Source organism: Thermobia domestica, chromosome 1 (assembly GCF_964235325.1).
Source record: "Thermobia domestica chromosome 1, izTheDome1.hap1.1, whole genome shotgun sequence".
Lineage (NCBI taxonomy): Eukaryota > Metazoa > Arthropoda > Insecta > Zygentoma > Lepismatidae > Thermobia > Thermobia domestica.
Genome location: NC_137454.1, coordinates 292,765,046 through 292,780,616, shown reverse-complemented (window position 1 = coordinate 292,780,616; position 15,571 = coordinate 292,765,046). Strand labels below are relative to the sequence as shown.

Genomic DNA, 15,571 nt, shown 5'->3' with positions numbered 1-15,571 from the left:
CTTTCCATATTGTGAAGCTACAGTAGACTTAGAAACTACCCGAATTTAACACTGAGACCGAAAGTAATAGATCTTCAATTTCCAGCTGCACTACACGGATAACAATCAGAGATGGAACCTGCTCTTTAGATCCTGAATCCATATCAAAAACATTTCCTCACTATATCGTCCAATTATTACTACATAGGAACCAATGTTGAAATCGGAAATTGTACTACACTGGAAAAAAAATTCTGTAGTTTAAATTACCAAATATCAATGTAAAATCATCTACCCTTTGTTTAGTAAGTTGATATACATTTCTTTAGATTAAATTACAAAATTTGCTGGTTTCTTTTTTCTTTTTTTCTTTTTTTTACAAATTTACAGTAAATTTATAAGAAAATATGACATTTTTATTGATAAAAATGTAATGTTTACACTATTTCACATTAGTAATTTTACTTTATAAGTGTAAATTGATTTACATAGAGGTTTGACAAACAGATTCTCGCCGTTTATGGTAAATTTACCTATGATTTTTTTTACAGTGTACTCTAAGTGTTCATTGAATTGCGACCACCTACCTATGCTATGTTAGTCCATCGTTTGCTCGAAGGACTGCCAGACATGGTGTGGCATGGATTCTGCAAGCTACTGATACGTTTCCACGGAGATCTGATATCATATATTCTGATAACATCCCCCCAATGTGCCCACAAATGTCGGTGCAGGAGTCATGGCGCGAAGAGATCGTTCCGCATCATCCCATAGATGTTCTGTAGAATTAAGATCTGGTGAGTTAGAGGGAAAACCCATATGCTGCAGCTCCTTGAAATATTTTATCAAACCAAGCAAGTATAGTCCTGGCTTGGTGGCATCGTGTATTGTCTTCCTGAAAACTATCGTCTCCGTGTGGGTAGAAGTATTCCGTTGTACTGTGTGCGATCCCCTAATACCTGTAGACCCACAACGGATGTCACACTTTGGTCTATGCACACAAACGTCAGTGAGCACTCAGTATATTTCCGGTTTTGGTAGTATATTTCCGGTAAGTGTTAAAATGAAATTTATTCTTGAGTTCCGTAATCCATGTATGAAAAGAAAAGTCTATCCTCTCCTATTGCCATTCTCGCTCTATGGAAATTGAAATTGTGATATTAAGTAGAAGTCATTTATATACAACTTCCGGTCGCAATAAAAGAATAAAGTTGGAAATTGAATGTATTCTTTTGGTATTGAATTCATACAAAAGATCTGCTTCTCTCTACTATTACTTCTTATTTCACAATAATGATCAGTATTGAAACCATATACCTTTGACTTCCACCAATTTTCGTGGAAGAAGGTCTATATTTTGATTTGAATAGGTGGATGAAGGTCGAGATAAAACTTCTTCTTTGAACATTCAATGCATATCAAAAAGCATTTCTCGTCGTCTCTTAAAGTTTTCTATCTTTGGAGATCAATGGTAAAATTGGAAGTAGTGGACTTCTACTATTTCCGGTTGCATTACAGGAATATATCGGAAATGGAGGGTATTCTTATGAAACTAGATATATATATTTAAAAACAAAAAAACTACTCGTTTGGTATCGTTTCCCACTATGACGATCAGTGATGAAACTGAAATCGTAAATTTCTATTACTAACTAACTCTATGGCCTATGGAACCCGGAGGTTCAATGCCGCGTTCACAAAAGCTCTACACTGACTTCTATCCTTAGCCAATTGGATCCAGTTTCTACTTTGTATTCCAATCTCTGCGAGATCCATCTTAATATTGTCCTCCCATCTGCGCCTACGTCTTCCTAATGGTCATTTTCCGATTGGTCTTCCAGTCAAGACTTTGAAAGCGTTTCTACTTTCTTCCATTCTAGCTACATGATCCGCCCACCTAAGCCTCCTAGACTTGACGACCCTAACAACGTTGGGTAAACCATATAAATTATGTAGTTCCTCGTTAAATTTCTATTACTTCCGGTTTAAATAGATACACGGAGAAAAATACGTTATCTGGACAATGGTATATTGTAAAAATATACGGGATCCTTATGTTTACTACGGAAATCTGTATGGAGATATATTATCCATATGCTATATAGTACTGCCTTTTCCTGCTTAGATGTTATAACATGTCACTACAGGATGTCTGACATCTAACAGTCTTCTTGATATTACATAGGCATATGTACGCTACATATGTCAACTATGTGTTATATACGTCCATCTGTATGTGAGATCCTACAGCCTTACACTTCTTTCTTTCACACGGAAAGTATGCTTAGATGGAACACTTATACGGAAAGTATTATAAAACACACATTTTCAGTTATAGGTTTGCAGTTATAGGTTCAGTTATAGGTTTGCTGTTACATATAGTCAGTCATACGTTAAGTCCAAAAACTACAGGATTTACGCACGTAACCTGCGTTTTCACATACGCCACATGTTTTTTCTCTGTGTAAAGATTAAGATAAAACTTGTTCTTGTGATGATTCATCCATATCAGGAAGCCACTGCTATCTCTCATCGTTTCCACATTTTGAAGACCAGAGATGCCGCGGTGGCTCAGTGGTAGAGTGTTTACCTCTGGTGCTTGGGGTCCCGAGTTCAAACCCTGCTCCCGCTAAGTGAACTTTGTGGTGGACAAACACCGTGTGCGTGGTTTTTCTCGGGGTTCTCCTGTTTCCTCCCACTTTCTTCATTCCACCATTTCATTCATCTCTCATCATCACCGTCGCCTTTAGCCTAACCGGCATATGCATGGGACGCAAAAATAAAAAAAAGATTCATTTCATTTTTTCTATGAAAACCAGTGTTAAAACTGGAGATGGTAATGGCTTTCTACCATTTCCCGTGTTAGCAGAGAGATAAATAAGGGTAACAATGGAATGTATTCTTGGGACGCTGAACCTATTTTTAAAAGACAGTTCTCGCTATCTATTACCGTCCTTGTACTATTGTAATCAACGTTAAAACCGAAAACGGTCATTTCTATCACTTCCGGTTTAAATAGTGTTAAGAGAGCAGATGGAACCTGTTCTTGAGAAGTTGAATCTATTCCAAAAAAGCATTCTTCGCTATTTGCTACTATTTTTGCTCTGTAATGCTTTGGCAAATCAAAATTTGGAAGTCTAAAAATCATCAAATGTCTCGTCATTGACGTGAAAATTGAAACTAACGTGGCACTGAATTATGAAATGTTACAATCTTAGAAATAATTTAAATTACAACTGAGCTACTGAGGGAAGGGTGACAAGCATGTTACAAAATAATAGATTGCCAAAGTTACCTACCAAGTCAGGAGTACTCAAAGACTAAACGCCTTGACTCATCCTCTAGATTCTCATGACATTTGTCCTCTCAAGGGGTGAACCCAAGACGGAAGTTCACTGGATCTGCCCCTCTCCAAACTTCGTAACTGAACATACATTTGTGCACTTTCTCAATAAAAGTATACTTGTTTAACAGGGAAATGATTGATGTTGCATGAAAATTTGATCTTATACTTTATCTGTACTCTCTCTTATGAAAACAATCTAGTTATATCATTTTTTTCTGAAAATATGGGTGGAAGTATTTTACAATTACTTATTGTCTTTTCGGGTGCAGAATAATACCCGCTTAATTCTACATAGCCATAGTGGCATGTTGTATTGGACAACTTCTTTTCAAAGCTTGGCCCCTTCCTACAAAAATTTCTAGGTGCACTTCTGGTCCCTTCAAAAGCAATATTTACATTTAAACATTCTTAACACATCACTCTCTGATGGTACAATCTGCCTTAGTAGCGTTATGAGTACCTGGGAAAACCAATGTGTTGGGGCGCGTATACCACAAAATTTTACAGGAAATATGCGTGATTAATACATATAATTAAGCTCAAGTTCCTTTGGATAACCGATTAGATAAATACTTATGCTTCGAATCCTGAATCCACATTCGGTTTAGGTCAATACATATAGACGGTCCTGCGTACTGCCTTGATTACATGTGTGTAAATTACAGTTTTTATACAAATTATTCAGTTTTAATACAATTGATACCTAGTTAAAGTACCTAATTGTTCGCAACCTCTAAAATCTCGATTTCGCACTTTTCTGCATGGGCACTCCTGCATCAAGTAACCATATTCGAAAGAAATGCGAAAAGAAAATAACCTAGAGTTGAGCACGAGACGAGACGAGACGAAATTTTCATGATGAGATTCGAGACAAGATCTCCTCCAATAGAAACAGTTAAAACATCACTTTCGCGACATATTTTTGAGACGAAGATTTCGAATTCTTATCTCGTGCGCATCTCTACTAACGCCTTCTCTAGCAACATAGACAATAGGACCAAAAGTAGAAAACGGAATTTAGCCAGATGTCAATGTTGGCGCTTCATTGTAATTGGTTGCTTTCAAGGGCGCCCATCATGGGAGGCAAGGTGGGGCGATTGCCCCTCTAGAGGAAATCGTACTTCGGAATATCGAAAACCCAATTGAATTTTTACATTAGTTACAGCAAAATTTGAAACTATATTTGAAATGTCTCGTATACTTCTTCCCCTTGGAAACCACAATATGGGTGCCCTTGGTTGCTTTGCCGAGATTTGCCATTCAACTTACTGCAAACGTAACTCCTACGAAATAAATGGAATTGCGACTAGAAGTGCGTAGTTGAAACTGTTGAGTAACTGACTGCAAATTGTTTGATGGCCAAAATACTTTTAAACTTCGTAGGGACAACTATTTATCAACTTTATTTTTGAAATTTGCAATTTCTAACTACTCTGACCAATAATAGACCTACAAGTGTTCTGCTAGAGTACACTGAGAAAAATCAGTTTTCCGGACAGCGATATATCTTACAAATAAATATGCGGAATCCTATTGCTTACTACAGAAACCAGTACGGAGCATACGTTATCGGTATGCTACATAGGCACTGCATTTAGATTATTACATCATGCCGTTGCAGGATGTCTGCTATCTAATCTAATCATCTTCCTTATATTACATACATATATGTATGTTACCTTCGTAAGCTAAATGTTACATATGTCCATTTGTATGTGTGAGATCCTGACCGCCTATATCGTTTCATACGAAAAGTACGGCAGATGGAACACTTATACAGAAAGTATTATAAAACCTGAATTTACAGTTATACGTTTGCTGTACGTTGAGTCCAAAAACTACAGGATTTACAAATGTAACATACGATTTTATGTACCCTACATACATTTTTCTCAATGTATGCTCTGGAATCAGGGGCGTCATTTGGGGTGAGCAGGAGGGCAGTTGTCTTTTCTGAAATTGAGAAACGCATCCCTTTTAAAAAATTGTATACTAATATGCTAACAAAAGACCTGAAATTATTATGTCGGCAGACAATCTTATCTCCTCCACCATTGTCAAAATCTGGAATGACGCTAATGTCTAGAATGTCTCTAAAAGTTTCAAATATTCAGAAAATTCTTTTGTTAATACATTAAAACATGTAAATTCGAAAAGATATATTTCGTATTTACTCGAACATAAGTATCACTAGTCAACCCCCTAAGAAAGTGTTTCAGGTTTAAGAATTCGTTTATTATGTGGATGGATGCACTCCCTATAGGATCACAGAACTAACAAACTAACGACTCATTATTGGCTGCAAACCAGTGACTTATTAAAAGTGTATTTCCAGATAGAGCTGTCGGTAATACCTGTATCCATTCTGAAAAATACTGCTTGAACTTGCATGGGGTAGCGAACTGAAAAATTAAGTAATCGGTAACAGGATTTTAAATCCGTCCCTCTCGGGATAAAAGGGCGTATCTCATTTTCTTAACTTTTTCCAGGAGACAAGCTTTAATCTTCTCTCATTATTTATTCTATCGTCTTCTTTTAAAATTTAGTTTAATTTTCTTCGTTTCAAGTATATAACTTACGAAATCAAACTAGATATAAAAGAAGGCGAGAGAATAAATAAGAAAAGGTTTAAACTTGTCTTGTGCACAAGTTATGAAAATGAGATACGCCCCTTTATCTAGAGAGGGACAAATTGTTTAAAGGTACAGACTTTGTTATTGTTTTTATTCTCCTTACTTATCGACAACATGTAAAAAGTATCTTCTGGTAATTCCACCATTGGCCTAAAAGAAGTATTAAGCGATTATGAGTACCCACCAAGAAGGGGCACTTAAATTCGAGTAAATACGGTATTCTCTATATTGAAAAAACTTCTCCATTCAGTTTCTCCTTTTTCATACAAATGTTCATTGTTTGTTTTATTGTCGGAATACACTTCTTCCTTTTGATTGGCATCTTTATTGTATTTGTCTTTACTTATTAAAACAAAGCAAAACTAGAATTGTGTGACAGGGCTATATGTCACGGAATTTGCATCAGGAATTGTTAATCAGTAAATACCAAATATTACAGTATAGGCCCCTATGATGGAACCGAAATTAGACAACTGATATTCAACTCCTGAATGATGGTATGGACATACATCAATGTAAGTCATACTTTAACAACACAATAAAGCAAAATCCTACACTTAACTTTAACTATAAAATTCATCACAGATACTTACTCCCTGAAACAAACATCAAATTATACATTGATTCGTTTCTTAAACTCTTTTATACTGTTTGCTTCAACAATCAAATACATAATACATAGCAAACTAACTATATTTTCTCTTCTTCTATTGAACTCATATGCCATTAATTGAAGAGCTCAATTCCGAAAGAGCCTAAGTCAAAAATAAAGTTTTTCAGGAGACGATATTTTGTGTGCGTTTCCATAATTCTATTTCCGTAAACAAAACAAAAAAAGTAATCTATCTAAAAGAAAATTGTAATTGCCGACGTTTGGTAAGATAACGGTAAAATTATCATCTATAGCAAGAGTTTTATAAGTGTTTGTAGGTATGAGTCAGAAAATAACTTCAGAGAATACAGTTGACTAAGGACATTTTGGAAAAAAAAAAGCAGTTTTGTTTTGCCTACAACTAATTTGATTTATGTAGTTTTGGCATGAAACTTTGTTCAATATACGAAGATGTTGAAATGGAACTTAATAGAACCAATATCTCAAAATTGACAAAAATTGACTTTCGGAATCCACCCCTTCAATTACTTCTTCTTAACCTCAACATTAATGTTAATAATAAACTACAGACAATTTTGCTTTGCAGAAATAACAGGTATTATTTTTAGATGTTACACGTATAATAATACTACCCGAGGTGCCTTTTCTTCGCCCCACAACAGATAAGATTATTATTATTAATAATAATAACAATACACATTTTTACCGTCTGTCTTCCAAATCATGAAGAACATTGATACGAGTTCGAATTCACTTGGGTTCTGGATCCACCCTTCAAAGTTTTCACTTACTTTTTTTTTCTACAGGTACATTATCCATATTTTTCGTAAAGTCGAATCTTAGCAACTTAGTGCCAAATAGCATTGTCGCACTCGAAAACGATTTATTTAACTATGTCGTTAATCTCATGAAGAGAATTTTAGTTAACAACCCTCTAATTCATTTTAGTTCATGAGTTTAAAAGTACGCGGTCTCGTTCTATCTGCTTGACTCCTATCTTACCTGGGTGTATGTGCTTATATTATTTAACTAAAACAGCGATGTTTCAAACTGTCAATAGTTGAATATACGTTTTTATATGAACTTCTACCCTGGATTACAGTAAACTACACTCTTATTTGGGTGTAATTTTGATATGTAGGTGATGTGACAAGGTAAATATGCGGATGTCTTCGAAATTATCTGCCTTGCCTGCAGAGTGCAGGATATTATGTTGAAAAAAATAAGAAGAAATAATGTATAAATATACTGAATGTGCTAGCGTCCATTAAAGAAATGTTGGGAAGGAAGTGATAATGTCAGGGCTTAAGGGAAGCTACAAAAGGCAGGCAGAATCTCTTTTAATTGGCAGCTGGTTGACTCATACATTGCACTACTGTTTTCAACCGGTGGATCCAGTTATATTCCACCACAAAAGCACGCTTATTGTCTTCGGGCGAATTGCTCTTCTGTTAACTAAAACGATTTAAAAAAGAATGAAAACAAAGAAAAGACGTGTGGATGGTATCCTGTAGTGATAGCATACAACAATAATTTAAGCTACCAGCAACGAAATCTACTGTTGATGCCGGAAAAGCAATTATTTGTTAAACACTGCACAAGAACATTTACCAATATATCTAATAAAATCAAGTTGTCTCATGTTGCATAAATAGAATGTTATGCATAGAATATTGGGGTATCGATCTTAACAAGAAGTTGTCGACGGCATAACGCATAACCAACACCACTTGTGATAGACCGTAAGGTTTTCACAATATTCAATTCTTCCACCTTCGTCTCTCTGCCAAAAGACAATATCTGCTCTTTTTCTTTAAACATAAGAAAAGGGAAAGCGAAGTCTTGGATAGAATGGCCACGCCAGGAGTTGGTATAGGAAACCAATGAGAAAGCGGCACGAAAAATTGGAGGTGGGGATTGTTCCACACTGGAGAACTCCATAATGAAACGTAACTAGTAAAGTAGGTGGTACTGGATGGCAATCGTCCTTTTGGCTTTACCGGCAAAGAGAGATTGCCCGGAGGCAAAAAAACAAAAAGACTTGGTGGGGGAAGCGCGGGTGGGAGGGCCTGAAGCTGTCGTTGGACAGGTGGCATTGGTGGGGGAGGAAAGGAGAGATCCAACGTACTACCGCCAGAAGGTGAGACTGCCGGGCTAGTGCTTGAGGCTATGCTGTGACGTCTACTGGTACGTGAAGCGCAACCACACCGGACGGACTCTGGCCGCCGCCACTCTGGTAGAAGCAAGCCTCTGGCACAGTTGGTCCTCAGTGGTCCTGCTCAGCACGGGAGAACGAGCGAAAGAAACAATCGCGCGAGCGAGCGAGGTGTGAACAGTGGAAAAAGAGAGAGGAGAAGGAGAGAGAGAGAGAGAGAAAGTAGCAATAACCGAAGACCGTAACAGCCGAAGAACAAAACCGATCGACACCAATAACGCTGGTTACAACAAAAACAGTGGTGATTATTTGGGAAACAGTGATCAATTTGTCGTGTGTGACTCTACTAAGCTATTGGATATTTTGTGATTTCTCTGCTTTATCATCGCCGTTTTGCCTTCTCAACCTAAGGTAAGAAGAATACGAAAACCCCCTTTTTATTTGAAATTATTTTTACTTGCTTGTAATTTGGTGACACATCGATTCTCCTGCTGCTTGTTATGTCCCAAAGTGGTTGTGTGTGTTATTGTTGATTGATTGTTGTTGACAACTGTTGTGCGTAAACGAAGTTCTTGGTTCTGAATTTTAACAGTGAATTGTGGCTTGTGGCTATCGTGGAGTATCACATTAGCCCTCTTGAGTAAGGACACAGTGATAGAAGCATTATAGAAGAATTTGATATATCCAAGTGCAAGGATAGTGCATTGCTTGATCGTTTCACAGGTATGTTGTACTTAAAATAAATAAGAATTGCGTGGTGTTGTTGAATTCGTTTCACACTTTACAAGTTTAGGTGCTGTCTAAATATTGGTGTTTTCATATAGGCCTAGAACGTTGAGACTTCGCGTTCATTTGGACATTCTGACATTTTATTAACGAACTATTTCATATTGCTGTATGTCCATGACAAGTTAGGAATTCTGTTGTATTCCTCGTTAACTAGAGATCCAAAGGGAGGTGTCTGCTCTTCATTTTCCCGTTCACCACCTGTTACACAAACGGTTATCGTCGGAGCTTTAAACGTCTTCCTGTCCTGACACTGCACATACTCGGCGAGGAGCAGTAGACTTAAACAACAAATTCTGTCAAGTGTATTCCGAAGAATTTATTATATCTTTGGAAAATTTCGACGAGATGCGTTGCATTTCTCGTCTTTTTCCTCTTCATAAATCACGAATCTGCGAGATTCCTTCTTGTAGACGAAAAGATTTGAAGGCCCGCATGGAACAGAAACCCCTATCTGAATTTCAACAGGTATTAAAGAGCGTACTTCCTTTCGTTCCTATAAAGAAATATACTCAGTATGTTATTTCAGTATTGAAGTACAGAATCAATTAACTCATGCTTGTTAGATAAGAATATGTTTCATACAGTGAGCATATAATAAAATATTTTACTCAATCTTAAATCTTTCTTTTCAATTTATTTCACAAGTTTAAGGTTGTCTGAAGAATGTGAAAATTAAACTTTAATACCTATTAGTACAGATATTTAAGAATTATTAATACCAAGGATTGGCGTGTATTCCTCGCCGCGTGTCTTACAAAATTTGATGGAGCGTACGTTTGCAGTATGATTATTCTCTAAATGAACTACCTACAATTTAACATAATTCGTTTTTCAAGTACGTGTTTCTGAAAATATTGCTTTTGTATGGTACTACATTTTAGACAAACATTTTCCCCCTTTCTTAAATATGTATGTGCTTTTGACACAAAAGCACATTCCATATAAAGCACAAGGCACACTGGCAGTTGATAGCCAAAATTTTTTTTGTTTGCCGTTGTTAATTGGTGATTTGTTAAATGAGATAGAATAGTGAGTGCATAAAGTTTTAAACCTCGGTTTAAAATAGACTACGCAAAGATCCATGAAAAGGCTATGTACAGATCAAAGAAATATCGCATATGATTAAGCAAATTATTCATTATGATCCTCTGTAATATAGTTACGATTTATTCTCAAATTAAAATCACTTTAAAATTTTAATACTATTTTCCCATCTCCGACTATTAGATTTTAATGCAAGTAATAAAGACACATTTCTTTTCATAAAGACATTTTTTTAAAGATATATGATCATACTAAAAACTATATACCATATTTATTTACGACATTACACAGTTTCTGCAAATAGATCTAACGAAATTCCCTAAGTTCCATGTATTAAAAATTTGAAATGCAAGGATGTCAAGAAAATAACTTAATAACAGTATAGAATACACATTTTGATATCTACTAAACCGAACTAGTTAATTGTACTAAACGTATGGCTAATAATGGCCTTAGTTCTCGTTATCTTATATCCTCCAATTTACATTGGAATTATATGCCGGTTAAATTAACATTGATTGAGTAATTCCATAGTAAAGATCTTGTATTAGAACCTTCATTTTATTCCTTACATAAACAGACTATTTGCAACTCGGAGGAAACTAAAGAAGTAAAAAAATGCAATAATTTCCATATTGGTTTAGACAAAAGTTTTGGAACAATCAATTGCGTTTTCTTAAAACTAATTTAACTTCGCTATTAAATGATTTCATTTATGAAATTGTGAGAGACAATGTTAAAGAAACAAGTCTTATTAGTATCTACAGGAAAATTGAACCCTGATCTCCCAGTTGGGAAGGTTTAACCTAAGTTACGGTGTTAATTAGGTAATACTTCAACTTGAAATATGAATTTAACATTCACTGCTGCATAATTTGATCCGCAAACATGTCAATTTTAAAAATACGTATTTTAAAAAAATAGTACAATAACAAGAATTACATTAATAATTTTAATGAAATACATCAGTATCACGTCTTGCTTGAAACTATGTACAGAGTAAGAGTATATACCTCTAATTCATTTTTTTTTATATTAATGGATAAAATATGAACATTCGTACGTTTTGTATTGTAAAATGTTTAAAATTCGGTTCTTTTGTTGCTTGTACTAATATTCTTTGTGAAAACCTTTGAAATATAGGCACGCGAACTGCCAACAATAAGTTTGCATAGCTTTAACTTCAAAATGAGATTTAAGGCATATTTCTGGACATTCAAAATTTCTTATAGGACCAATAGGTACAATAGAAGATCAACAATACTTTAAAGGTGATTATTGCAAAATATGTATAAATGAAGGTGAAATTATTAGTTTAATTTGAATGAAATAACTCACTATAAACATAAATATAATTCTATATATTAAAAGAGCTCTTTTGTGGCAATATGGTTAGCGTACGCGTGTTTTGACGCGAGAGACGCAAGTTCGATTCTCGTCGGAAGTTCATATGGTTCGGATCTTACGTTAAGCTGTAAGTCCATGTCTCATATAGTATTTCTGTTGAACAGGAAACTAAGCCCAACTCAACCAACCAACGATCAAAACTAACAAGATAGTTAAAATATTGAGAAAAGTTCAAATATTCATCACTTTTAAAGAAAAAATAATGTTTAGATCTATTTACAGTTTATTTTATCGATTCCATAAATGAGCAATAAAATAGAATACAGATATATATTTGAAGTGATTCTGCAAAACAGCGTAATCAATTTGCAATAATCAAGATTTTCCTAAAATTAAACAAAAAGTATTTTCTTGATATATATTCTATAAATTAAACAAAAAATATCCCTGATGACTTAGACCGCTGACGAAGGATTCAAACGGAAGACTTTTGACGTATTGTCTTGTGCTACAAACATTCTTATGTACTAATAGTTCTTTTCGTTGATACGTTAATCTACGTAAATTTTTAAGAAAATGAATATCACAAATAATGCTATTGAATTCACATTTACAAATACATAAAATTGAATACATGGGAAGTGCTTTTTGTTCATTAGTTCATTCACATTCTGCGGGAGGACATATTTAATACATCTCGTCCTGATTTTGTCCAAAATCACCTCCGTTAAAATAAAAGATTTTAAAAAGTTATTCGCAACACCTAACAATACTTGGCTTATTTAAGAACAATATATATACAATAGTGTTCAGTTGTACAAACCACTCCACATTCAAATTTAGTTCCTAGTTTGAATCCTGATGCAAATTCTTATAATCACTTTTACACAAGTTGAATTTTACAAATACCCTCTTGTTTTCATCGTGAATACAGATTAATAGAATTAACATAAATATAGTTATTCATTTCGTTATCACCGAATTATAATAGCTAAAAGTTATCAATTGTAAACTTTAACAAGGAAGGAACTCATTTCTAAATTATGGTTATTAGATTTTTATTTAGTTCAGAGAATCTTACGCACTTACATTCTACACTACCTAACAATATAAATGTAGGAGAAATAACTAGTGGATCTATTTGTACAAAAAAGTAAAACTTGATATAAAGTAAGTGCTTCTTTATTTATTACTGCATTTACATTTTGCGTGTAAATACATTTAATACTTTTAGTGCATATTTATCCAAATCCATGTATTACTAGGGCCAAAACTGATACAATAAGTCACCTGATTTTATGCAGAATAGGATACCATCGTACAACATATTAGATTTCAGAATAGTTCTTACATGTGCTTTCTGTATGGAAACAAAAATAATGGAATTAAAAACTGGAACCATCTTTCAGTTTACAGGTAGAATATCCTTTCTATATTTGATTTAGAAGAATAGTGTGGAAAAATAAACCAAAATGACGATTTGGGATACCATAATTAGATGTACGATCTGTGTATCATCATGGGTCATGTAATATCATGTTTAATCAGTTAAAGTACTCATAGATCTATTTTTAATTGCATGTAGAACAAACTTTTTATTTTCCTTTAAAAGGTATTAAATCACGGAATGCTTGTACATACATACCGTACTCTTATATACTTCTGTTTACCACTTGAGTGTGTTTGCCCGCTTGTTTGTCAAATTTTGTATTACGTAATCTTATCTGCGCTGCATCAGTTTAAAAACAAATAGCTCAAATAAAAAACCCTTTAGGGTGATTGTATCTCACATTCATGAATTGTAGTAGTAACTTTAGTACTAAAAAAAGAAAAAAAATAAATAAACAAATAAAAGTCCGCTTGACGCGTTGGCAAGAAAAGAACATTTTGTTTGACAATAAAAGCACGTAGCTGAAGCAGTTTTCTTAAGGTATCCGCATTCTTCGTTTATCGAATCGTGCTCTGTAGACGTCCAATATCTCGAACTACGATCTTATAGAGGGCATCTGGAAGGAGGAATTCCAGCAAGTTAGTTGGTCACATGTTATGAAAAAACAAGTCTACTGCCAACTAAAGACGTAGATAAATAAGTTCGCACGGTTGGTAATACTAAAAATAATAATAGTAGAATAAGAATATGTTAATGGTTTTTCCTCCTTTTAATATCTATCTGTTTTGAAAAACAGAATGATGGTGAAGAAGGTTAAGAGATTACGAAAGTAGACTCTAGCTGTCGAATTTTATTAGCTTTCTTTCTTTTTTTTACTAGTTCCCTTGTTGTTTGTTTTATGTTCCAGTAGCTTCTTTTCATTAGCCACTATCTAAAGGTAGTGGAATAAACCATACCGATAAGACAAACAAGAAAATCTTCCGTGCAACAGGTGTGGTGTAAGATCATAGTATTTTTTATAATGCTTAGCGGCGTCATTGCTACTCATAGTGGATCCTTGGCACGGAATATCTCGTAATTTTTTGCTCAAATATATAGTTTCCCAATATTGAATTCTGCGTACAAAACTATAAATTACCTTTAGGCATAAAGTTTCACGCGTATATTCTGAAAACTAAAAGACTTGGATGATAAATGCATGTATATAATGATAATATAATATTCGTTAAATGAAGACAGTGGGAGGAGATGGAAAATCGACGAACACAATAATGTCCATCACAAGTTCACGTGGCATGGAATCTAACCAATGTCTTCTCGCCAGGGGTGATCATTCTAACATCAAACCTCAGATCCCGTTTTATTCAAGATAAACCACTTTTCAGAGACTTACCTTCAAACGATTTAGTATCATACATAGACACATATTGTCAAACAACATAAAGTGTATCAAATAGAGATTTCAAGCATCAATATGTATAATGTAAAATTATTTTCTGTATGTTAAAGCAATGCTTCCAAACCTTTTGATTGAGGATATAATTAGGTTAGGTTAGCTGCTGTTGCAAGTATTGGTATGCACACTGTGCCTCAAAATTATTTCCACTTACTACTAAAGACTCTACGGTAAAAATAATAGATATATCCGTTTAAAACATGTTCATGTATAGTTGGATGACAAATTAGGCCTATTTTTAAATTCTAAATTTTCTCGACACACCATTTGGTGCTGCTCGACACACTGGTTGGAAAAGCCTGCATTAAAGTGTATTTCAGTTTTGTTTTGTCCTTAATGGACATCAAGAAAATCAGTTTATGATATTATTTCTACATTTCTCAAAATGACGTTGATACATCTTAAATGTAGCTTGTACACACTACTTTTTTAAATACACCCACTGTAAATATAAAAAGGTTTGGTTAAAAAATGTTAATGGACAAAAACAGACGGAAATACTTATTTGTTCTTCTATAGCTAATTACAGTCGAACTTAATTCTACTGGTATTGTACTGAAATGTTATATAAGTGGTAGATTTAAAAGAAACTTCGGCTAATTAGCTTGTTATTTCAGAGGATTACGTCAAACTTAATCATGAAACAAAACATTAAATTGAATCTTTTTCATATTTATCATCTTATACTATACTCGCTAAGGAATTCCATTGTATATGGTAAAGCTTTAAACCGAGAAGTCTTAGAATTCTAAAAAACTACAAATATGAAAATGGGGCAAATACCAGAGAATACAAGTAAGACTCTCGGCTTAATATGAG

At 34.4% G+C, this 15,571-nt stretch overlaps 1 protein-coding gene across 3 annotated transcripts in view; it reads left to right on the top strand.

Moving 5' to 3' along the window:
- Positions 1-8,690: 8,690 nt before the first annotated feature.
- sv (paired box protein shaven) overlaps positions 8,691-15,571 on the top strand; it is a 390,766-nt gene continuing 383,885 nt past the window's right edge. The window contains exon 1 of one of the 3 annotated variants that reach the window (XM_081726726.1): positions 8,691-9,137. The gene's annotated coding sequence lies outside the window, so the exon portion shown is untranslated. Of the gene's footprint in view, positions 9,450-15,571 lie in introns of all 3 variants that reach the window. The other 2 variants (XM_081726727.1, XM_081726737.1) reach the window with 2 other exon arrangements.